At 41.3% G+C, this 26,537-nt stretch overlaps 5 non-coding genes across 5 annotated transcripts; 1 reads left to right on the top strand and 4 right to left on the bottom strand.

Annotated features, from left to right (window-relative positions):
• Positions 1-761: 761 nt before the first annotated feature.
• TRNAA-AGC lies at positions 762-834 on the bottom strand. The gene has a single exon. It is a non-coding gene; the product is annotated as a tRNA-Ala (tRNA).
• Positions 835-1,276: 442 nt separating this feature from the next.
• Positions 1,277-1,349, bottom strand: TRNAV-AAC. The gene has a single exon. It is a non-coding gene; the product is annotated as a tRNA-Val (tRNA).
• Positions 1,350-3,215: 1,866 nt separating this feature from the next.
• TRNAM-CAU lies at positions 3,216-3,288 on the bottom strand. Its single transcript has one exon. It is a non-coding gene; the product is annotated as a tRNA-Met (tRNA).
• Positions 3,289-7,298: 4,010 nt separating this feature from the next.
• On the bottom strand, positions 7,299-7,371 carry TRNAR-ACG. The gene has a single exon. It is a non-coding gene; the product is annotated as a tRNA-Arg (tRNA).
• Positions 7,372-22,958: 15,587 nt separating this feature from the next.
• TRNAI-UAU lies at positions 22,959-23,052 on the top strand. The gene is made up of 2 exons: positions 22,959-22,996; positions 23,017-23,052. It is a non-coding gene; the product is annotated as a tRNA-Ile (tRNA).
• The last annotated feature ends 3,485 nt before the right edge of the window (positions 23,053-26,537 follow it).

Genomic DNA, 26,537 nt, shown 5'->3' with positions numbered 1-26,537 from the left:
CAAATTGTGATTTTATTTTTCTGCTGCAGCTGAGGGTCTCACTGTCTGTTCTCCAAAATAACTCATTCATCTAAACTCTAATTCCTAACATCTTCTGTGCTGGTGTTCTGGACTTAGACTTCCAAGTCAATTTTGGCTCATTCTCCACCTTCAAAATCCACATTCACTGTCCTGGCAAATACTATTATTCTTGTGAAACTCTGTTAAATCTATCACTTCCTTTCCATTCAGTCAGGACATATTCATTGGGGAGCTGCTCTGTGCTTGGCACTGCAGTAGGCCCAGTTGATTCAGAAGAAATCTGACCACCCAAACCTCTGGAGCTAGTATGTATATTGACAAGAGACAGTCTTCTTCTGGTTTCACTACTTTCAGTCTTCCCTGGCACTTGCAACTAAATAATACTTTAAAAAATGTTTGTTTCCACAATGTCCCTTTGCTTCAATCTGACCATTCTTGATTTTTTATTTTTGATATGATCTTGCTTTTCCCTCAACTCTTTGGTAGAACTTCATTGTGATTTTGCTTTATAAGGTCAGTTCGATCCATTGATGTATGGTGGTGTTTATTTTTTCAACGTGTTTGTTGATTTTTCTAATCTACTAGATTTATCATTAATGAGAGATGTACGTACTGAAGGCCAATAGAGCCAGGCCTGTCCTGTTTTGCCCTTACCCAGGGAAGAGTCCAAAGTGTCTAATTTTTTCCTTTCTTTCTACAATTTAGAAGATTTACAGTTCCTCAGCTGAAAGAGTAAAAACTGGAGAATGTGGGCATCGATCCCACTACCTCTCACATGCTAAGCGAGCGCTCTACCACTTGAGCTAATTCCCCACATCCAGCATGCATTTTTTTCCTTCCATTTTTCAGTGGACTGTATCCACGTCATTATTCATTCTTCCAGGCTGCTAGAACTTCAGGAAATGTCAAGGTCTTTAAGCTGGACTAAGGGTCCATCTTCTCAAGGATCCTCCAAGGCCAGAGAGCAGTTGGTACCTATTCCTCTGCCAAGGAAAAAAGAAAGTCACTGTGACAAAATCTGGCCAAAAAACTATGAATTTCAGATTTTTCCAACAGAAGGGACCACATCCCATTTGGGAGGACTCACCCAGAACAGTGGGCTAATGCAGCCGGACTATCTCAGATTGATCATCTATCTGTTTCTTAAACATGAAACTAAAACAGCAAAGCAACAGAAATGAGATGATCACTGGTTCCCTTTAGGAGAGGCAGAGGGCTGAGTTTTCCCAGATGGTAGAAGGTACAAGGGAGCAATTGTTTCTGCTTAGTTTTGAACCAAGGGCCTCCAGCGTGTTAGGCAAGCATGATAACCACTACACTACAGAAACTTACACATTGCTTTATTTCTGGAATATTTATGGGATTCTTGCTGAGGCAGGTCTTGAGAAGTTATGTATTTATGCTATATGCAAGAACAAAAAAGAAGTACATACTATTACATACAAAAGCCATCAGAAATTAGAGGTGAGACATAGAGAAAAGGAAAAATGCATGGACATTGTAGGATGTAGATGTACAGTGAACACAGGATGGAAGGAAAAGGCATGGAGGTAGGGATTCCTGTGTTCAGAAATACACCTGTTCAATTGGAGTGGGTGTATGTGCGTTTTTGTGTGTAAAATAGACATGAAGGGAAACAGTGGTTGAAAAGCCTGGACACATGAAGATACACTGGCGAGAAAACTGGAGGCTTAAGAACACTTGAAAAAAATCCCATGCAGACAGCTTACGTAATCAAGGTAACATTTTATGATAAATTTTTAATTTTGAATGCCATATAGGTAGGAAATGGGGAAACTGGAATTAAGGAGAATGAAAAAGAAGTTATATTAAGGGATTGAGGTTTATTCTTTTAGCTTCTGAGATTAGCAGTAGCATGAGTCTTTCTGCATCTCCAGTCCAAGACTCTCTCTGGCACAGAATACTTTCTCCATAAGCATAGAATAGATCAAGGCATAGATGTATGAGAAGAAAGAGAAAGATTCTGGAGAGTTGTGTAGGAAGGATCTACAATATCTAAGTATGTGTCAAGACACTGGATGTAGAGATTTGAGGGAGAAAAAGTAGTCAAGGACACTTAGAAATCTGGACCCTGGGTGACAGACATAGAAGTGATTTTGATTTAGTGTCTGATGAGTGGAAAACTAAATACACTCATTTAAAAATTTGTTCTATGAATGTGTGAAGGGAGGAACTGGTATTCCTTATAGACTTATGAGACTATACCTTAAATTAAAAGACAAGCTCACATCGTTTCATATAGAAAACAAACAAACAACCAGCTTTTCATGTCTGGTTTTGCTCCTTAAAGCTAACAGACTTGAGAAAAATGATTCAACTTCCCTGAAATTCAATTCCATCTTTCAAATGGGAGTGATGATATTTGGGTTATTTGCAAGGTTAATCAAACGACTTGCATAAAATCAATAAACTTTCAGGACACTTTCTAGAATGTGGTGCAGATTAGATCTACAGAAACTACCCCAGATCTACAGGTTAGATCTACAAAAGCTACCCCACTGTCTCCTCCTATATATATGCCTTATTTCCAAAATCTTGTAACAATCACAGTTGTTTCTATAGAGACATACACAATGAGTGGGAGAGCCCCAAATTCTCAACTGCACCCAGAACAGTGCATTAACAAGAAATATTTGTTACATGATTTAAAAAATAAATGATTTTACCCTTCCCCATGTCTTAACTGTGGTTGGACAATCTTTAGAGCATGAATTTGGAAGAGAAAACTTCCCTTGCTTCTTCCACCAGGAGGAGAGGAAGATCAAAAATACAGTATAGCTTTTGTTTTCTGGTGTAATCTAAATTTCTTATCCATTTCACTCAAACTGCTGAGAGTGCAACAAACCAGAAAATTGATTCCATTTTCTTGAGTGAATATTGAATATTGGAACATCCACCCCGTGATTTGGAGAAGGAAATGGCAACCCACTCCAATATTCTTGCCTAGAGAATCCTGTGGACAGAGGAGCCTGGTGGGCTGCCATCTATGGGGTAGCACAGAGTCGAACACAACTGAAGCGACTTAGCAGCAGCAGCAGCAGCAGCATCCAATGCTTATCTGGCAGCATTTGCTAGTTTTCTTTTGTATTGATTTCTTTAAGCGCAGATCACACACATTTTCTTTTCTTTCAACTTGGCTTTTCACCAGACCAACTGTGAAAAAAGTGAGGGCCTGCCCTCTCTGAGGTTTGAACTCAGGACCTTCAGATTATGAGACTGACGCGCTGCCAGCTGCGCTAAGAGGGCAGACAACTTAATGTCTGTACATTGAAATTAAAATATGAAACAGCATTTTCCAAGCATGTCTATTTCATCTGTTTTCAGCTTTTAAAGAATCTACTCTATGTTATTTGAAAATCACAATGTTTAAGTCAATGCTACATGGGTAGGAGTCCATATTTATGAAAGGTAGAGTCCATGCCTTTCCAGTATTCAACCTAAGACAGGACCATCTATACTTCAGCAATAAGGACAATTCATCGTGTCTGTCTTTTGCTGGTCTTGTGTTCGAAAGACATTGTGTTTCCTGCCCTCAACCGAAATTACATCTTTCATGATCTTTGTTGAAGAAACATAGAAGGTGCTCATTAATATTATTTCTCTTACTGACTGAATCAGTATCCTTCAAATTTGTCTATAGTCCATACTTCTCTATCTTTATATCTCCACTTGCATCTATGTGACTGGAGACATTCTTCCCGACAAAAACATAAACTGAACTTAATTTTAAAAAGTCTTCCATTTTTTTCAACTTTATATGCTATTAATTATGCTAAGAGATTTATGGAGATTATTTCATGTAGTCTAATTGAGTTTTGGCAACAAAACTATTTATCATAGTTTACTAAACCAAACTTTGGGGTGCTGGCCTCAGAGCAGCAAAGCCAGTCAGCTGCCATCAGGTTGTGATGAAGGAAGGTGAAGGATTTATTGCAGGGTGCCAAGCAAGGAGAACCAGCTCAAAAGATTCAGATACCCCAAAGTCTTTGAAGGCAGGGTTTTTAAAGACAATGTGAGGGTGACTGTCTCAGGGTATATAATCAAGGGCTTCCCAGGTGGCTCAGTGGTAAAGAATCCACCTGCCAATGCAGGAGATGCAAGAGACCCAGGTTTGATCCCTGGGTGGGGAAGATCCTGTAGAGTAGGAAACGGCAATCCACTTCAGTATTCTTGCTGGGAAATCCCATGGACAGAGGAGCCTGGCGGGCTACCATCCATGGGGTCCTGAAAAGTCAGATGTGACTGAGCCCAGGACAGTGTGACAGTGTGATAGTGTGAGGGAGACTGTCTCAGGGTGCATTAGGAGCAGTGTGCAACTCTTTGATTGGCTGATGGTGAGGTAACAAGGTAATATTTTGGGTAACAATTGTCAGTTTTTGCCTCCAACCAGTCTGAGATCTACAAACTATTGGTCAGCATGCAGTCAACTTTTTCATCTGATAGGAGTTTTCGTATCTGCAAAATAATTCAAGGATATGGCTCATAATATTAACCATAGCCCTTGAGAAGAAACTAAAGGCTCAAGGCTCTATTTTATGGCTAAACTATTGTCTTGTTTGACCGCTTTCTTTTGTTTCTGCATTTTCTCACTTCTCTGATTAAATTTGCTCTTTGAAGTTGAGGGAAGATCTCAGATGCTAAATTTTTTTTTATGAACAAGAGTTAGGGGGGACATGGGGTGAGGCTAGTGTCTGTCTCCGGAGGAGGAATTTGGTGTTAATTTTGAAGTTGAATGCAACAACCTCATCCAGTAGGGTGATCAGTGAAGCTTTCCTTTACCATGCTGAAGATACTAATGTGGGGGTTCAATATGAATTTATTTTTTTGTGTACAGAATGTCAATCGAATCGACTTGTTTTGAGAAGAAAGGGAAGGGAAGTCAAATCAACAGAAATGTTAAGATAACCTATACTTCCTTTTACAAATAGCAGGTTTGGGACTGCAATCAGAAGTTAATACAAACTTCAGGAGAATCAAAATATTTACCTTTATGAAAAATGGCTGGAATAGAAACTGGGATTTGGACAAGAATCCACGAGCAGAGGGGCTGAATGTATGAATTTATTTGTTTGCCTTTGATCAACGTGACTGTCTGGGAGAGGACGAAGAGGAAATTTGGTTTTCCATCAACAACTGTCATTCAGGCCCTACGGAGACAAATAAAGCAGGAAGTGGGTCTAGAAACAGTGAGGGCTATGGGGGTAACAGGGTACGTTGCATTTTAGCTGAGGTCATCAGACTGAGCAGATGACATTTGAACTTTCCTGCTGTCAAGTTTCATAGTTACCAAAGTTTCAGGCTAATAATAAAGAGATGATAAAGTCTTCCTAATGAATTTGAAGGAGGGGAAAATACTGGAACGTGGTTTATTATTCAGCTTTCTGGAAAACACTTGAGAGATCTGATTAGGGTGTTAGTTTTCTCACAGCTTGGTTACAGCCTGCTGTTAACTCCATTACCTTGAAGAAGGAAAGGAGCAGGTTGCCCTGACTGGACTGACTCCATTTTTAAAAGGAAAGGAACTCCATCTTGCCCTCTCAATGAACTTTGGACTACTTATCTGGTAACCAGGGAGACAACATACCAAATGGCCAGGCAGCTCCCTCCCCGACCACTCCCCCGCGCCACCCCCCCCCCCCCCCGCCGCCCCCCGCCCACCACCACCAAGGGACAAACACCCAACCAGGCAGAGCTCGCACCTAGACTCCCTGGAGCCAGGAAGAGTGTAATAAACCACTATGTAATCAATTACCTCTGTAATCTTTGCAGTGCCCATTGATGCGGACTACTCTGCATGACTAGGTGACCTTCAGATTGTGAATTATCTGATTGTGAATCAGGCTGTAACCTGATTGTATCTCTAACATTTTCCAGAGCAGACTTAAGAAATTTGGGGATGTGGGCTTGGGCACATACACTTTAGGTAGAAAAGGTTGTAACAAAAATCGGTAGGGGTCCCTGGCTAAAGAGGAAACTCTGCCTTGGACCCGCCGGTGTAATAAACTGCACTCCACTATTCACGCTGTCCTTCTGAATGAGTTTGCCTCCCGGAGCGTTTGGATACAACAACTTGGTTAGTAATCTGGATAATCAAGATAGCTATTACCTTGTTAGAAGTCCCCTGAACAAAGTGAAGCATAACTACAACGGGTGGCTCGGCAGAGGGAGGGGTCGGTACTGATGAGTATGAAAGCAGGAAGGGAATGAGAATGCAAATTCTTCAAGACTTTCCTCCTGCCCGGCACACTTTGGCTCAGCAACCTGGGCAGTGGTATTGGTGGTATCTGTCTTTTGACTCAAGAAATGTACCTCCTATTCCAGGCTTTAAAAGAAGAAGTTTGATCTACAGTATCCTAAAAGGCAACAATGCAGCCAGGATGAAAGGAGCCATTCTTCCCACTCTCTTTCTCTTCTTTGTTCTCGTTTCTCTTCTTGTCTGTCCTCGAATTCCTTCAGCCGCCTCCAGTGCTCTTTCAGCATGGATCTCAGTAGACAATGATAGAAAAATCCGTCCATTTACTCCCTTCTGTTAGCTGACCCGGCTGCTTGAGCGTCCTCGACCCTCACGAGGAGTCACTTCTCGAGGGCAGCGACCGAAGGGACTTCTCAACTTTGAGTCGCCGACCCCGGACTGCGCTTGATGCGTTTAAAGCGCGGTATTGGGTTGATGTTCTGCAGACACCTGCAGGGCAGGGAAACATGCTGGCAGCTCCTCCCAGCAGATCCCATTCGCATCTCCCAATCCTTGATAGATACAAGATCCACATCGTCCTTGTTTACTGTGTGAAGATCTGAACGCTTACGAAGTGCTTTTCCTCACTCGAGGTTCTTCTAAGACCTGACCGCTGATTCCCACGCGTTCTGCCTTCCCTACTTACGGTTCTCTTTGTTGTTTATGACATCGCTGTTGCTTGTTTCGGTGTGGACTCGGACAGCTGAACGCTGGAGAAATTTTAGCAGGATTCGTCGAAGATTCTGTTCTCTAGAGAGCACTATATTCTCAAGAGGCAAGCGTTCTCAAAAGGTAGAGTTTTCCATGCAACAGGCGATAGTACAAAAGATATTAGTTGATGTGCAAGATTACTGTCTTATTCTTTTGTGTATCTTTTCTAGCCCCGCCCCGGTCATCTTCCCTCCATTCTTTGTGATGATCGTAACAATAAAGGTTTTAAGAGGACTTCTTCATACTGAGAGTCTCAGGTGGGTTGTAAAAACACACCACCCTACCATCCCCCTAAAGAGGGGAGAGGAGACCTCGAGCCAGCCAGGAGTCGAACCTGGAATCTTCTGATCCGTAGTCAGACGCGTTATCCATTGCGCCACTGGCCCTATCGGTGTGGGTGCTCTTTAAACCATCATTAATTAGCCTTTAAGATGTTTTTGCACTTTCATATCATGGAATTTCTGGATGTAGCCGATGTACACTCGCTCTTCTTTTGATTTGTCTGCCCTCTACTTTCCCAGATGAGACGATATAAAGATTTACGGTCTACTTTGAAGTCTCATTATAGCAATAACCTGCCAGCCTAAAGTCCTTGACCTCCTGGTGAAGGGCCTGGAAGGAGCAAATGATGGAGTTCTTAGGACTTTGCTAATGAGAACGGAAGGAAACCGGGAAATAGGGACCAGAGTAAACAAACAAACTAACAGAAATATTCGCAAACCTAATCGAGTTCTTAATTCTTCCCCCCGTTTGGATCGTGCTTTTTCCTTGTTCGCCTAGGGTGCAGAGCACACTCCTCATTTCGGCATTTATCACATTCTTGTGAACAGCTGTTTGCTCAGTGGTCCTCTCCACTCAATTGTATATTTCTTAAGGCCAGCATGCTCCGTATCTACAATGACTAATTTTACATTAAAAGTCTGCATGCATGAATGAAGAGAAAAATGCCTGTAAACATCAGGAAAACAGTTTATGGTACAGGTAGGCATCACAAGTATTCCATGCTACCTCAACCCAGATGTTTAAATGGAAGAGCAAAGGCATACTATGTACAGCAGCCGAATTCTAGTTTCCTGAATATGTTTTGAGGCTCATGGTGTCTGTTTATGTACTCAGGGGTGGAGGCTGGGCATGTGTCCATTAAGTCTGAAGCCAGTGACAATCAGACAGTAGGACTGGGCTGGAGCTAGTGGCTGAGAAGTAGGCCTTCTAAGTGAAGAGAATGCAGAGTCTGCTGATAGCAATGAAAAAACTTAGTGAACCAAGGGCGCACCAGACCAATATTTTTAATATCATTTATGTAGCTTGTTTCGAGTTTTTCATAATGCCAGTGATTAGGAGGACTTAGAACACAATTCTTACAGAACTATAAGACATCTAGCCCAAAGATTCCTCCCCTATAAAGGACACTTTCAGTAATAGCTCTACAATTATTCGAACGACAGCATTCAACTGACTTACAATGGATTTTCTATCATACATGACAAGTCAAGAAGGTAGGGAGGCTATGAGCCTCATTAATAACAACTCTATGATGTTATTCAGAACCAAGACTTTTTGAATGATCGAGTCTTTGCATTATGTCATTCTCACTATATGGATCTTATACACCAGCTGGTTTCCTTGTAGTACCTCTGACTCTCACAATATCAAGATAAACTCCAGGAAAATAAGTAGACTTCTTTATTGTATCTCTTGTTAAGAACTTCTTTTATACATTCCTTAGTGGATTTCCCCCTCACATTGGCTAGATTTGTATCACACATTCTTACCTAATCCAAGTACTGCCAAGAATGTGACCACTGTGATCAGTTAGATCAATCATAACTCTGCCTCTGCAGCTGAGATAGGGTCCACCTCCTGCAAAGCCAAGGCAGTATAGAAAAGGTTATGTGAATGAAATCATGTTTCTGTTCGAGAGGAGGAATAGGGGCTCTGTTGTTGGTGACTGGTGGTGGAACAAACAAGCAATATTAGTTGCTGTACCCTACACCATCCCCATATTTGAAATAAAATGAAGTAGGCATTTTTTAGCATGTTCAAGACCTCCATTCCTTACCTTATTAACTCACACTGAGGTAGGAGACAGTGGGCCTCTGGTCCAGACACTTGGTGTTTGTCAAGTGGAATAAAACAGAGCCTTTGTTCTCATCCAGACACTCCAAGGACAAAGCTAAAAGTTGAGCTCTGCTAAAGAGATAAGCTGCCCGCTCCTAAGGTCAAGGAAGACTTCCTGTCTATACACATGCAGGAAGGGCTTCTTGGGGGTCGAAAAGGAAGTGGGCCCCATTTCATAATAAGTGTGGACACACACTCATAGGCCTTTGCGGTGGGATCCATCTTAGAAAAATGTGCACACATCTTGGAGAGGATCCGTGGACCAGTCAGATGTGAAGAGAGGAGCAAGATAATTGGCCAAAGGTAACGAAGACCCAGAAGGACTGTCCTATATAAGTGGTTTACATCACCTCCTTACTGAGCTCCTCCACACTCAGGATGCCTGCATTCCTCTCCAGGTGTGTATCTCTGCCTAGCTTCTGAGTTAGATAGAAGCTAGTTTTCTAAGTTAGTCTTCTATCTAAGCTAGTTAGGTAGAAGCTGTTTTCCTGTGTGCTCTCCCATACATTGCGCTGTGTCTCTAATAATAAACTTTGGACCTGTTTTTACAGTTTTTGCCTCCTTAAAACACTCATGCTTTCAAACAGGAGCAAGACCCAGGACCACTTTGCTTCTAGCTTCTAGCCCCCAGTGGTCTAGTGGCTAGAACTTTCATTTTTCATCCAGGTTCCCCAGGTTTAATTTCTGGACAGGAAACTAAGATCTCTTTTCAGGACTGCTCACTGCTCTCCCTCTGAGATCATTTGGTACCAAAACCCAGGAGTTTAAGGGAAACTGCCGGTCCTGTCCAAACAACTGACTGGAGACTCCTGCCTTTCACTCTCTCTCCCACACTTCTGTGATTTTCTTTCATACCTTACTTGCACAGCAAGGTTTCTTTTTTTTTACCTAATACTTTAACACCCTCTTGGGGAAGGACTAACTGAACCCTTGTTGCTGCCAAGCCCACTGTTGTCAGCATCAATATTAAACACAAATTTCCAGAGCTAACCATTACAAAAAGCATCTGATATACAGCTTATATTCAGTATTTGTATTTAGTACAAGTACATTAATTGTGCATGATTACATGTTGTTGTTCAGTTGCTAAGTCGTGTCTGACTCTGTGACCCCCATGAACTGCAGCATGCCAGGCTTCCCTATCCTTCATTATCACTTGGAGTTTGCTCAAGATCATGTCCTTCAAAACGCTGATGCTCTCTAACCATCTCACCCTCCACAGCCCTCTTCTCCTTTTTCCTTCAATCTTTTCCAGCATAAAGGTCTTTTCCTATGAGTTGGCTCTTCACATCAAATGGCCAAATTGATGCTGGTCCGTCAGCTTCAGCATCAATCCTTCCAATGAATATTCAGGGTTTATTTCCTTTAGGATAGACTGGTTTGATCTCTTTATAGTCCAAGGGACTCTCAAAAGTCTCTCATGATGACATATTGACTTATATATCAGAATTGTATAAGTGTGGTTATTAATAATACCATACATCACAGATCTTATCATGACTGCAGAGTAAAATGACACTACAGTTTCTGACTTTAAAGTGTCAAAGGCTAACAAGTGTATAATAGTGTAGAGATCTGAAGTTCAACTTTAAACAGCTCCAGAGTAGGGCAGGAGTCTTAAATTCCTAACTCTGGAAATCAGTAATTTATGCTACCTAAATTCAGGCGGGTCATGGTGGAGAGATTTGACAGAATGTGGCCCACTGGAGAAGGGAATGGCAAACCGCTTCAGTATTCTTGCCTTGAGAACCCCATGAACAGTATGGAAAGGCAAAATGATAGGGTACTGAAAGAGAAACTCCCCAGGTCAGTAGGTGCCCAGTATGCTACTGGAGATCAGTGGAGAAATAACTCCAAAAAGAATGAAGGGATGGAGCCAGAGCAAAAACAATACCCAGCTGTGGATGTGACTGGTGATAGAAGCAAGGTCTGATGCTGTAAAGAGCAATATTGCATAGGAACCTGGAATGTCAGGTCCATGAATCAAGGCAAATTGGAAGTGGTCAAACAAGAGATGGCAAGAGTGAATGTCGACATTCTAGGAATCAGCGAACTGAAATGGACTGGAATGGGTGAATTTAACTCAGATGACCATTATATCTACTACTGCGGGCAGGAATCCCTCAGAAGAAATGGAGTGGCCATCATGGTCAACAAGACAGTCTGAAATGCAGTACTTGGATGCAATCTCAAAAACGACAGAATGATCTCTGTTCATTTCCAAGGCAAACCATTCAATATCACAGTAATCCCAGTCTATGCCCCAACCAATAACACTGAAGAAGCTGAAGTTCAACGGTTCTATGAAGACCTACAAGACCTTTTAGAACTAACACCCAAAAAAGATGTCCTTTGCATTATAGGGGACTGGAATGCAAAAGTAGGAAGTCAAGAAACACCTGGGGTAACTGGCAAATTTGGCCTTGGAATACAGAATGAAGCAGGGCAAAGACTAATAGAGTTTTGCCAAGAAAATGCACTGGTCAGAACAAACACCCTCTTCCAACAACACAAGAGAAGACTCTATACATGGACATCACCAGATGGTCAACACCGAAAGCAGATTGATTATATTCTTTGCAGCCAAAGATGGAGAAGCTCTATACGGTCAGCAAAAACAAGACCAGGAGCTGACTGTGGCTCAGATCATGAACTCCTTATTGCCAAATTCAGACTTAAATTGAAGAAAGTAGCGAACACCACTAAACCATTCAGGTATGACCTAAATCAAATCCCTTATGATTATACAGTGGAAGTGAGAAATAGATTTAAGGGCCTAGATCTGATAGACAGAGTGCCTGATGAACTATGGAATGAGGTTCGTGACATTGTACAGGAGACAGGGATCAAGACCATTCCCATAGAAAAGAAATGCAAAAAAGCAAAATGGTTGCCTGGGGAGGCCTTACAAATAGCTGTGAAAAGAAGAGAGGTGAAAGGCAAAGGAGAAAAGGAAAGGTATAAACATCTGAATGCAGAGTTCCAAAGAATAGAAAGAAGAGATAAGAAAGCCTTCTTCAGCGATCAATGCAAAGAAATAGAGGAAAACAACAGAATGGGAAAGACTAGGGATCTCTTCAAGAAAATCAGAGATACCAAAGGAACATTTCATGCAAAGATGAGCTCGATAAAGGACAGAAATGGTATGGACCTAACAGAAGCAGAAGATATTAAGAAGAGATGGCAAGAATACACAGAAGAACTGTACAAAAAAGATCTTCACGACCCAGGTAATCACGATGGTGTGATCACTGACCTAGAGCCAGACATCCTGGAATGTGAAGTCAAGTGGGCCTTAGAAAGCATCACTATGAACAAAGCTAGTGGAGGTGATGGAATTCCAGTTGAGCTATTCCAAATCCTGAAAGATGATGCTGTGAAAGTGCTGCACTCAATATGCCAGCAAATTTGGAAAACTCAGCAGTGGCCACAGGACTGGAAAAGGTCTGTTTTCATTCCAATCCCAAAGAAAGGCAATGCCAAATAATGCTCAAACTACCACATAATTGCACTCATCTCACACACTAGTAAAGTAATGCTCAAAATTCTCCAAGCCAGGCTTCAGCAATATGTGAACCGTGAACTTCCTGATGTTCAAGCTGGTTTTAGAGAAAGCAGAGGAACCAGAGATCAAATTGCCAACATCCTCTGGATCATAGAAAAAGCAAGAGAGTTCCAGAAAAACATCTATTTCTGCTTTATTGACTATGCCAAAGCCTTTGACTGTGTGGATCACAATAAACTGTGGAAAATTCTTAAAGAGATGGGAATACCAGACCACCTGATCTGCCTCTTGAGAAATTTGTATGCAGGTCAGGAAGCAACAGTTAGAACTGAACATGGAACAACAGACTGGTTCCAAATAGGAAAAGGAGTACGTCAAGGCTGTATATTGTCACCCTGTTTATTTAACTTATATGCAGAGTACATCATGAGAAATGCTGGACTGGAAGAAACACAAGCTGGAATCAAGATTGCCAGGAGAAATATCAATAACCTCAGATATGCAGATGACACCACCCTTATGGCAGAAAGTGAAGAGGAACTCAAAAGCCTCTTGATGAAAGTGAAAGTGGAGAGTGAAAAAGTTGGCTTAAAGCTCAACATTCAGAAAACGAAAATCATGGCATCCGGTCCCACCACTTCATGGGAAATAGATGGGGAAACAGTGGAAACAGTGTCAGACTTTATTTTTCTGGGCTCCAAAATCACTACAGATGGTGACTGCAGCCATGAAATTAAAAGACGCTTACTCCTTGGAAGGAAGGTTATGACCAATCTAGGTAACATATTCAAAAGCAGAGACATTACTTTGCCAACAAAGGTTTGTCTAGTCAAGGCTATGGTTTTTCCTGTGGTCATGTATGGATGTGAGAGTTGGACTGTGAAGAAGGCTGAGCACTGAGGAATTGATGCTTTTGAACTGTGGTGTTGGAGAAGACTCTTGAGAGTCCCTTGGACTGCAAGGAGATCCAACCAGTCCATTCTGAAGGAGATCAGCCCTGGGATTTCTTTGGAAGGAATGATGCTAAAGCTGAAACTCCAGTACTTGGGCCACCTCATGCAAAGAGTTGACTCATTGGAAAAGACTCTGATGCTGGGAGGGACTAGGGGCAAGAGGAGAAGGTGACGACAGAGGATGAGATGGCTGGATGGCATCACTGACTCAATAGACGTGAGTCTGAGTGAACTCCGGGAGTTGGTGATGGACAGGGAGGCCTGGCGTGCTGCGATACATGGGGTCGCAAAGAGTTGGACACGACTGAGCGACTGCGACTGATTTGATCTGATCTGATCTAAATTTGTCTATAAAAGATATAACGCTCACTGATCCCCAGGTTTATTTTTGCAGCTTAACAGTTGACATTTTAAATTTATTTCTTCATCACAATCTGTTCCTTTCCAGCATAAGCATAGTTGAACACTTTCTGTCTTAAAATTTACTGTTTTTTTTGTATGTTTAAAGTTTTTTCTTTTTAATATTTATTGGAATATCATTGATTTACAATGTTGTATTTGTTTTGGGTGTATGCAAAATGAATGTTATGTATGTTTAAAAATCTACTTTTTTTTTTTTTAAGATGCTTTTCCTGTATAGTCCATTACAGAGTACTGAGTAGAATTCCCTGTGCTACACAGCAGGTTCTTATTTATTTTCTATTCTTATTACTGTTCATGTAGAAGAAACTTCACATGGAAAATGAGAGCAGGCTTTGGAGAAAGACTCTACCTTTACTAGAATATGTGAATTTGGACCAGTCACTTAACTTTTCAGTCACCCCATTAGTTTATCTACAAAATGGAGATGATAGTTAATTTGCAGGTTTGTGGTGAGATTAAATTACATAAAGCAGGTCAAGTCCTGACAATTATTTAGGCTGTCAATAAAAACTGTCCTTAATAGTAATGTCCAACTGTTCCCAATATTCTAAAGCTTAATCTTAATAACTCCAGAAGCATTTACTGAATATTCATTTACAAAGCAGACTGTGAAACTGGAGGATTCAAAGGTAAAGATTAATCTGAATTCCTCAAAGAACTAACATCAAGTCAGAGAGACAAATTCATAATTACAACAGGAGAAGTGCTACTCCAGAAATAAAAAAAATGTGCCAGCGCCCTGAAAGTGTTAATCACGCAGTTGTGTCCGACTCTTTGTGATCCTATGCACTGTTTCCCACCAGGCTCTTCTGTCCATAGGATCCTCCAGGCAAGAACACTGGAGTGGGTTGCCATTTCTTCCTCAAGGGGATCTTCCCAATTCAGGGCTGGAAACTGGGTCTCCTGTATCACAGGCAGTTTCTTTACTGAGCCACCAGGGACTTCCCAGCAGAATGGAAGTACAGCAATTAACTCTGGAGGGGAAGTCAGGAGAAATTTTTCTTGCTATCACATTTGACTTTAATTTTGAAGGAGAAACAAATTTGACCTTGTAAAGAAGGAGGAAATAAAAAGCCAGAGTATTCAGTATTTGTATGAGGAGAAGTTACAAAAGGTCTGTTTGAGGAAAGCAGTTTCTTGAGGTAGAACTACAGTTTTAATTGGCATAGGGAAGAGGAACTGGAGGAGCAGGAAAAGTGGAGCACACTAAAGGCTTCTAATATAGCGGCAATATTATTTTTTTCTAGCTATGGTGGTTCATTTCTTATTCTTCCAACTGTACATATTTTGATATTTTTCGCTTATGTGACATGTATGAGATGCATCACAATGAAAAAATTAAAACGTTTCAAAAGGTAGGTTGGTGCCAATTTGTAAATACCTTTATTTATCAAGATAATCAAAATAAGAAATTTATCCTGAAGACAGAAGAAGGCGAAATAGGTCTTCAAGGAGAACATTCTCAGCTCTGTGTTTGAGGAAGATCAAATTAGGCAGTATTTGTAGAGGTAGACCGAAGTGCAGGGAGAGGCCACGTGTAGAGACACCATGGTCTGGGCAGGAATAACTAAGGCCTGGTCCAGATAACCAGGTATGAGGAGGGCTCAGAGAGGGGAACGGAGGTTTGGTTGAGGTGGAAGTGACAGGCTTTGATGATTCATTGAAAGTGACAAACAAATGGAATTTAGGATAGTGGATCTGTGGACTTTAGTATTTATGGATCAGGAAATTCCATTAATCTTTAGTAAATAGTGGGGGAAAAAGCATCTTGGAGGAAACGAGTTCCAATTCCAGTCCCAACATCTCTCATGTAAATCTAATTATATCAGAACTTTCTGTGAGTCTATGAGCCACCTCTGCATCTTTTCCAATATATTCATTTTATGTTGTTGTTGAGGTAGTTTGGATAAGGTTTTGTTACATGCAACAACATACAGGTCTGAAAAATACAAAAGGCCTGAATAATACAATAGTTACAAGATTCCACTCATAAAATTCCTCAGGCATAATTTTTTTTTTTTATCAAAACTAAGGCTTCACAGGAGAAAGAGTTTTGTTACTGTTTAAAAAAAAAAAATCTGTTTCCAGGAGACCAGGAATACCAGTGAGAGGGTTGGGAAGTGGGTGCCTAAGGAATCTTCAAGGTGAGGCAAAGTTTTTTTGCTTCAAGTCCCCAGAGCCAAACACACTCAGCCATCCCTACATCCCAACTGTGTCTTCTCTCTAGTGAAAGATCTGAGTTCCTGGAATCTTAATCCATATCTGAATAATGATTTGTAACAAGTCAATTCTTTCTAGCCTTAGTAATTAAACAAGAGTGTGTGCATAGCTGTGAAGTCTTGAATTACAGGGTAGACATGATTTTTCTTCAGAAATTAGCCTTCTCACCATCACTGACGTTAGGCTAGCCATCTCTACCCGGTATCCTTTCTGTGACTGAGTTCCCACTGTCCACTGATATTTGCATGGGTTTCACTTGGATTGGTTGCACTAGGACACACTGAAGCCAACAATGATGGGTGCTGAACAAGCAGAGAATTCCTGAGGGAAGAGTGATCATGTTGAAGATGAAAATGACTATAACTTGATATTTACTATGAAATTTAGTTTTTAAACAGGATTAACAAATGACAGTATGGTCTAGGACCTAAAGTACCAATCTGTCAATACCAATCTTCACCCCACCCACCCTTTACTCTACTACAATCTTTCTTATAATTTCTCTCTCAATCTCCAAGACATGGTTCTTACAGTATGTACAGGAGAAATGGATTCTATGTCTTCTATAAAGGCAACATTCTAACACTGTGGAGTAGGAGGAGCTGCAATGAGCAAATGAGATATCATTGCACCAGATCCATGTCTGAAAATTAGCAGTACTCAAGTGAAATACTTGAGACTTGAGACACCATAAATATAATTGGTCTGAATTCAGTACCTATCCCCACAAAATCCCTAAGCCCTAAGAATACTCACCACATAAGAAAAACAGTATGGTGCTGAATATAAGGAGGAAAGAAGGGTAGAGAAAGGTGATTTTCACGTCCTTATACATGTTAGTTGTTTTCAAAATATACAGATAATGCAGTAGTAGTGCAAGGAACACACAGATACCTGTTATGCAGAAAAAAAAGGAAGGGGGAGTGAACAACATCCTGTCTGGCTAGTTTAATCTATGGCCTTAGGACTAATTTCCAAGACTTAAGTTGTTGTTTTAACTCCCCATACTCTATATTTCTTTCCTTTTGTTGTCATTCCATTTGTTGTCATTGTATTACCTTTGCCCTTAACAATCCCCCAACAGTTTCTAAGAGGTTATGCCCAATGGACTACCACCCCAGCCCAGAACCAGAATGACTGAAGGAATCCTCTGCGTTTCATCCCTTACCTATGATGAAGAAGGTGGTTGTGAAGATGAAGTACTGTTTCCGGGTATCAGGAAGGGAATGCGGAAAGGCCAGGAGTATAAAGCTCAGGAAGAAGGAGAGAAGAAGGGCGCTGATCATGAAAATTTGACCAAATATGTAGTAGTCTGAATTAGGGAGGGAGAGGGGAGAAAGGCCAGGAGCTCCCTCTAGGGCCCCCTTCCTTCTGGGTCTGAATCCCCAGAATACTAAAGAAGCAGTGCAGAGACTTTAAGGTAGGAATCAATGGCAATTGGTGGGAAGCTTAGGGATGGAGGGAGAAGTAAGCTGCCAAAAGATCTAAAATAGTGATTCTAGCTGGGCTGGTATCCCTTGAGAGGCCTGGTCCCCTGGCTCATTCTGAAATGAGCCACTGTTATTGGTGGGCTTATAATTGCTTCCTTCGGGTATGCTGGGGCAGAAAAAGGAGGTTGAAACTTCTGGGAAGGGACAGGGTTGAAGCAGGGCCCTCCCTTTCAAGGCCAGAACTTACTTGATTTTGATGGTAGAACCCAACATTTGATTTCACCACTGCATATTGCAAAGAGAGCACTGAATAGGGATTGGTTTGAGTTTTCTATCTTCACCCAGGTTGAGAGGTTGAAGGCCCACCACAGAAGGGCAGAACCAGTGAAACTGCAGATGAGGATAAGAACTCGGTATGGTTTAACTATCCCACATTTCACACAGAAGGGTGCTGACTGAAAAAAAGGGCAGGGGGAGGCAAATGAGTCAGATGCCTTCAGTTACTTTGGGATTTCTCTCCATTCTGAAACACCCATACAAGCCCATATAAGTCCAACCTCCTTGCCTTTCATAATCAGGCTTGCAGAACTCCCCTTCTCATCTCTTAATCAAATCTTCCCCAGGTCACAGACTGACCCTATGTCCCTCAGCAGCAAGAACTGAGATCTTTCTCCTTTTTTCTATTTATCATGTCTAAACCACTTGGACACAACCATCCACAACTCTGTTTTGTTACTATGCTTTTCCTGGGTGTCTGGATATTGTGTCTCACCATCTACAGTAGAAGTCCCTGAAGAACAATAGCCCTGAATTCTTAATTTTCCATTACATTTAGCATAGTGCTTTACATGTAGCAGGATCTCAGTGATCTGTTAACAGAAAGGAAAAAAAAAAATGTGCACACCAAATACATTCCCTAGTAATGTCAAGAGAAGTAAAAATTTTCCTGTGCTCTGCAGTCTCAACATTGCCCTCCATCATCACTCCCCTCAAATCACAGCCCCTTTCCCCTCTTCTCTTACTGTTAAAGATCTGAGGTTACCTTTTCTCTTATTTCTTCTTTTAAAATTTCTGTTTCAGTTTTCATCATTTGATTACATTTTGTTTTCTATAGTACTTTTTAACACTGAGGCCCATCCTAGCCTTCTCTTCAAGAGTAGAACCTTGTGGTCCCTTCCTGTCTCCTCATTGGCAGAACTGTTTAGTGACATCATAAGTATGTGAAGTCTACATCCCAACAGAAATGTGAGATCCTATCCTGCTGCCCTGTTTTTTAAAAAAATATGTCATTTCCCACCCCCTCCACCCAGCAATGTCTTTGTTTTCTTTGGTACACGCATGCCTCAGAAGTTATGGCTTGTGCCCTTAGTTCTGACTTCTAATATGGAGTTGGCAGGAATACTATATCTCTGCACAAGATTAAAGAATGCCTGATAGAGAGAAAACAGGATAATCAGGGAAATAATTGAAAGATGTAAGTGGAAACCAGTTTTGTGTTAAGGGTACAGTGGTTCACACTACACTCTTCAATTCCTTCACCCGAATGATATTAAGACACGAAATACTTTCTAATCTCAACCTTGTTGTCTAACATACCACTTGGCAATGATGGACACTCTGTGTGTTTTTGATAGACGAATTAACAAATAAATGGATAAATTAAAGTGAGACAAAACAGAGGGCTGCTAAGAACCTTTGTTTAAAATTTTCTTAAATGTAAGCTCTGGGAAGGCAGAGATTTTGTCTATTCTATTCACTTATGGATTCTGGCACAAGGCAGGTGTTAAGCAAATATTTGTTGAATGAATGACTAACCTAGGAACAAAAGGATCATCTTTAGGACAGGGGGTTGGTATATCTGTCAGTTTCTCGCAGTTGAATTTTTGTTGTATGTGCACTATATATTTCTAGAATAAACTAAAATGTTAGAGTGTGCAACAGTAATATATTTCCAGCTTAGAATTATAGGTTTATGTGTCAATCAGTAGAACTATTAAAAGAAGATAGCATGATAATGCTATTGGTTGAAAAAAGAAGGATTATTTGTGAAATCAGAGGAAACAAAGTGAAGATTGCTTTAGACAATCATCAGATCAGATCAGGTCAGTCACTCAGTCGTGTCCAACTCTTTGCGACCCCATGAATCGCAGCATGCCAGGCCTCCCTGTTCATCACCAACTCCTGGAGTTCACTCAGACTCACGTCCATCGAGTCAGTGATGCCGTCCAGCCATCTCATCCTCTGTCGTCCCCTTCTCCTCTTGCCCCCAGTCCCTCCCAGCATCAGAGTCTTTTCCAATGAGTCAACTTGTCACATGAGGTGGCCAAAGTACTGGAGTTTCAGCTTTAGCATCATTCCTTCCAAAGAAATCCCAGGGCTGATCTCCTTCAGAAGGGACTGAAGAATCCATTCTGAAGATCCATTGGATCTCCTTGCAGTCCAAGGGACCCTCAAGAGTCTTCTCCAACACCACAGTTCAAAAGCATCAGTTCTTCGGCGCTCAGCTTTCTTCACACTCCAACTCTCACATCCATACATGACCACAGGAAAAACCATAGCCTTGACTAGATGGACCTTTGTTGGCAAAGTAATGTCTCTGCTTTTGAATATGCTATCTAGGTTGGTCATAACTTTCCTTCCAAGGAGTAAGCGTCTTTTAATTTCATGGCTGCAGTCACCATCTGCAGTGATTTTGGAGCCCAGAAAAATAAAGTCTGACACTGTTTCCACTGTTTCCCCATCTATTTCCCATGAAGTGGTGGGACCGGATGCCATGATTTTCGTTTTCTGAATGTTGAGCTTTAAGCCAACTTTTTCACTCTCCACTTTCACTTTCATCAAGAGGCTTTTGAGTTCCTCTTCACTTTCTGCCATAAGGGTGGTGTCATCTGCATATCTGAGGTTATTGATATTTCTCCTGGCAATCTTGATTCCAGCTTGTGTTAGACAATCATATGCATGTGGAAATCCAGCCCTGAGACCTGGGAAAACTAGTTATTGCAAGACAATATCTTTAAGTCTCAATGTTGTTAGAAGGCCCCATTGAGAAGAGTGCCATATTTTATCCTGAGCTTTGAACTGACCCCAGAAAACAAAGTAGATGGGTAAACAGATTTCTGTTAATGTCAGAAAAGGAATAAAGGGAAACTATAAATATATTTAGCAAGCAAATTGTTTACTCTAAACAGTTGTCATTTACTCTCTCCCTTATAGACAACCTCTCGGTCTAAATATTTTAAAAAATTGTTAATTATTCCACATTCACTTGAAGGCACACACTCCCTTAAATAAGACAACTCTTTGTTTAAAATGGTTTGGAAAAGAAATCAAGTACCAGAAGCTAGAGCCAGAGAAAAGTATAATCGCTTAGTCATATTCAACTCTTCCTGACACCATGGACTATAGTCTACCAGGCTTTTCTATCCATGGAATTCCCCAGCAAGGATACTGGAATGGGTAACACGGGATCAAACCCAGGTCTCCCACATTACAGGCAGATTCTTTACCATCTTGGTCACCTGGGAAGCCCCAAGGGAAGAGAACCTGGATTCAAATCTTAGTTTTGCCACTTACTTTTTGGTCAAGTCACTTCTTTTAGTAAGAGATTACTGCCAAATTTGCTGAATGTGATAAAGATATTGCATGTACATTAAAAAAAGGAAAAGTGGAATAAAATAAAAAGAATTCTTATCTCTAAGACGTACAGACTCAAGAAGTTAGGGTGAGATGATATAGGTTTTACTTTAAAATACTTCCACTCCCACCTTCAATCACCTACCCCTGACCCCCCAACAAAAATAGTAGTGAAAACATAGAAGGAACAAGATTAGTAAAATGTTGATGATTGTAAAATCAATTACATGTGAGTTCATTACCTAATTATGTCAACTTCATTATGTTTGAAAATTTCCATAAGTTTACAAATAGAAATTTGACATCTCAGTCACCTATAGGGCTAGAAGCTAATTTCTTTTTCTTTAGTAAACAATCTGCTCACATGAGTGAAAATGCTGTCTGCTCTCTATTATATTCAAGTGTGTTCATTAATACATTTTTTAAATTGTATGACTTTTCTGGGTTTCTTACATATAAACTCCACAAGAGATTGACTGTTTTGTTCATTTATACTTATTCTTTTTTTAATCACAGTAAGTGATTAGAGAATATCATTTATATATTACTTCAATAAAAAAATCTACCTCTGTAGGATTGCTATATAACTAGATTGAGAAAGTAAATGTAAAAGTACTTTTTAAAAAAGAAGTCCTATATAAATTCTACTTCAAACCATCGTCATAGTTACTATTGGAAATTGAATCCTTCGCTCCATCTTTAAACATCATACTAAAATTTGATATTAAGTATTGCTCCATGGAGATCCCTATTAACTTATTAAGAAAACTAACTTTAAAAAGTAAGATGAGACAGCTTTAAAGAATCTTGCTAAGTCACTTCAGTCGCGTCCGACTCTGTGAGACCCCATAGACGGCAGCCCACCAGGCTCCCCTGTCCCTGGGATTCTCCAGGCAAGAACACTGGAGTGGGTTGCCATTTCCTTCTCCAGTGCAGGACAGTATAAAAATTTACATACCAAATGGTTTGTATTCTTGCCAAAATTTAAAATCTAGCAGCACACAGGCTAGAATGAGTTATCATTGCTTGAAACTATATACTTGGATTATAACATTTAAAAGTCAGCTGGGTCACAGCTGGCTGATGGTACAAACACGTTTTAGAGTCAAATACTGTATTCTTCAGTTATCCAAATATTGCATTTTTAAAAAGTCAAAGACTTTCAACAAGAGGTATACCTTGGTGGATAAACTGTCTTCCAACTCGTGAAAGAAGATTGCCACCTAACTAAAGAGAACTAGGTAAACGTGCCCTGGAAGCCCACAGGAATTCTGAATGCTCACACACTTTGAGATAGCCTGCAACGGCTTCGGGGTCCTCCCACTTTCACCCCCTCCCCAGGCTCAGACAGGAAAACTTCTTCTGACGCCCCAAGGAAAAGCATCCCGGAGAGAGGCAAAAGGAAGGACTCCGGGATCCACGCAGCAGCAGAAGACTCGCCAGCCCAGTCAGCCCCCCGAATGTCCTCCGGAGTGTCTTCACTTTTCGCAGTTGTGTTCAAAGTATCCACCCTCGTTTCCGCTAGCAGAACACCCTCTGCCCTTCAGGATTGGTGGCTGGGTGGGGTCTGCAGCTGAACTTTTGCCTTTGTGCTCAGGATGCAGTTGCAGGACTCAGAGACGGTGGTGGCGGAGATGCAGGGACTGGGGTGCATAGGCCGTGTAAAGAGTGACCGGAAGCGGGACGCAGCAGCTCCAGTGGCGCAATCGGTTAGCGCGCGGTACTTATACAGCAGTATGTGTGCGAGTGATGCCGAGGTTGTGAGTTCGATCCTCACCTGGAGCATTGTTTTGCCAACATTTCTGAGACGCCTTTCCGCTCTCTTTTCCTACTACACCATCTTTGATGTGTTTGAGTTTGTCCTATAGAGTTTATTCTTACCTGTCCCTTAGCGCTGTTAGAACCAAGCAACGACTCTGTTGTACTGCAGTGGGCTAGCTTCTGTAATTCTTTATCCCCCACCTTGTCTTGTAAAGTGAAAGTCACTCAGTCGTGTCCGACTCTGCGACACCAAGGACTGTAGTCCATGGAATTCTCTAGGCCAGAGACTCGAGTGGGGAGTCTTTCCCTTCTCCAGGGGGTCTTCCCAACCCAGGGATCGAACCCAGGTCTCCCGCATTGCAGGCGGATTGCCACAAGGAAAGCCCCCTTGTCTTGTAAGCTGATTTCTAATAAAGAACATCTGCCCCCACCTTTGGTCTTGTAACCCTCATTCTTCAGATATCCTCTGGCCGGTACTTAGAAATCGCTAACTTTGTGATCACTAACCTAGAGCCAGACCTCCTGGAATGCGAAGTCAAGTGAGCATTACGAAGCATCACTATTGCATAATGCTAGCAGAGGTGAAGAAATTCCAGTTGAGCTATTTCAAATCCTACAAGATGATGCTGTGAAAGTGCTGCACTCAATATGCCAGCAAATTTGGAACACTCAGCAGTAGCCACAGGACTGGAAAAGGTCAGTTTTCATTCCAATCCCAAAGAAAGGCAATGCCAAAGAATGCTCAAATTACCGCACAGTTGCACTCATCTCACATGTTAGCAAAGCGATGCTCAAAAATTTCCAAGCCACCTTCAACAGGACGCGAATCGAGAACTTTCAGATATTCAAGCTGGATTTAGTAAAGGCCAGAGGAACCAGAGATCAAATTGTCAACATCCGTTGGGTCAGCAGAAAAACATCGACTTCTGCTTTATCGACTACACCAAAGCCTTTGACTGTGTGGATCACAATAAACTGTGGAAAATTCTTAAAGAGATGGGAATACCAGACCACCTCACCTGCCTCCTGAGAAATCTGTATGCAGGTCAAGAAGCAACATTTAGAACTGGACATGGAACAACAGACTGGTTCCAAATTGGGAAAGGAGTCCATCAAGGCTGTATATTGTCACCCTGTTTATTTAACTTATATGCAGAGTACATCATGAGAAAAGCTGGACTGGAAGAAACACAAGCTGAAATCAAGATTGCTGGGAGAAATATCAATAACCTCAGATATGCAGATGAAACCACCCTTATGGCAAAAAGTGAAGACGAACTAAAGAACCTCTTGATGAAAGTGAAAAAGGGGAGTGAAAAAGTTGACTTAAAGCTCAACACTCAGAAAACTAAGATCATGGCGTCTGGTCCCATCACTTCATGGCAAATAGATGGGGAAACAGTGGAAACAGTGACAGACTTTATTTTCTTGGGCTCCAAAATTAGTGCAGATGGTGACTGCAGCCATGAAATTAAAAGATGCTTGCTCCTTGGAAGAAAAGTTATGACCAACCTAGACAGCATATTCAAAAGCAGAGACATTACTTTGCCAACAAAGACCCATCTAGTCAAAGCTGTGGTTTTTCCAGTAGTCATGTATGGATATGAGAGTTGGACTATAAAGAAAGCTGAGTGCTGAAGAATTGATGCTTTTGAACTGTGGTGCAGGAGAAGACTCTTGAGAGCCCCTTGGACAGCAAGGAGATCAAACCAGTCCATTCTAAAGGAAATCAGTCCTGAATATTCATTGGAATGACTGATGCTAAAGCTGAAACTCCAATAACTTTGGCCACCTGATTCGAAGAACTGACTCATTGGAAAAGACCCTGATGCTGGGAAAAACTGAAGGTGGGAGAAGGGGATGACAGAGGATGAGATGGTTGGATGGCATCACTGGCTTATTGGACATGAGTTTGAGAAAGCTCCGGGAGTTGGTGATGGATAGGGAAGCCTGGAGCGCTGCAGTCCATGGAGACACAAAGAGTCGGACACAACTGAGCAATTGAACTGAATTGAACTGAAAATAACTTCCCAGAGGTGAACCAGCAAAATGAATCAGTTGTATTCTGGGTTGTTGTTTTTTTTTTTAAATGAAGACATTGCCTTCATTAGCTAATCATCTCCCAAGGCCCCTGCCTCCTAATATTCCATCGCCCTGATCATCGCATTTTCAACATATGAATTTTAGAGGGGCACAAATATTCAGACCATAGCACATAGAAAACAAAGTAAATCTACTAATATATATTTTCAAATGCATTTTTTTGAATAAAAAGAAAAATGTAGTCAGAGCATAATGTAGTCAGAAAATAATGAAAAATAAATATCAGCTTAAAGTTTATATGATTCTATCAAGACTCCACTTAGGTTTCAGTTCTAATCCTTAAAAGCTTTTATGATTACAGAGAAGAAAATAAATTCCACAAAGAATTTTTTCCCACAGCCTTCTTGTTTTCCTCATTAAATGTCATCACTTGCCCTGAATTTGTTCTCCAGCACTGTGCCCCTGTCTTGGGTGCTGTAGAATGGTAAGCAACCTAACAGGGAAAAAAAAAAAAGAATGTTTTAACTACCTCCCTTAAGATACCCAGTTATTCCTGGCTTTTAATCTGCCTCATAAGTGGTTTACCCAAAACTGGAGAAGGCAGGCATTGATCCCACTGCCCCTTTCTCTGGCAAAGCTAGTGTTCTGCCATTTGAGCCAATTCTGTCTTCAGCCAATGACAGCAGTTGTCAATTTCATCTTTATATCCAAATTTTTTGCAGACCCTTCAGGATCCATTGGTGACTATATGCTCACCAAGGCCAAATTGTATGGAATGGAATTGAGACAGTTTATAAGCAGCCTTGGGCAGGCATCCTGAACCAGCAAGCAAAGGAAAGTGAAAAACAGCTAGACCTGGAAGGTTACTCTAGAAAAGGTCTAGCTTTGTGGTACTTAAACTTCCTGGACCTCTCTGCAGAGGAAGAAGAGGCTCTGTGCAGGACAACTGGGTTCATTATTCAGGTCTCTCTGATTGCTCTGTGGTTCTCTTTTGTAATGAGAGCCAGGCCATCACTGAATAGAACAGTTTAGAAACTTCTGCAGATATAAAGAAAAGCAATGCTCAAGCACAGCCTCACAGTCCAGGCTTTTCCACATGTGGCTTGTGAAAAAATATGAACTACTCTCACATATTTTCCCCAAAGAAGATACTTGGATTTTCCTCAAATACATTGCTACCAAATAGAGAATGCAGCCAAAGTGTGACTGGAAAAGGGCAGAGGAGGCTGATGAGAGAGGGTAGAGGTCTGTCACCAGGGGGTAGGTGGTTGATAGTTGTTAAAGAGTTTTCAGCAGGCTTTATAGTATGCTCAGGATCTGGGTTTACAGTCCTTGATGTCTAGGTAGACAGTCTAGGCTAGAGCAGGCATGCTGGTTACTTAAGCAGAACACCTCTAACATCCAGGGGGCATGGCCAGAGAGTGAGATAACTCAGTTTGAGGTATTTGAGAGCTAAATCACCATGA

Source organism: Bos indicus x Bos taurus, chromosome 23, assembly GCF_003369695.1.
Source record: "Bos indicus x Bos taurus breed Angus x Brahman F1 hybrid chromosome 23, Bos_hybrid_MaternalHap_v2.0, whole genome shotgun sequence".
Lineage (NCBI taxonomy): Eukaryota > Metazoa > Chordata > Mammalia > Artiodactyla > Bovidae > Bos > Bos indicus x Bos taurus.
This window is presented reverse-complemented; position numbering and strand designations above follow the sequence as displayed.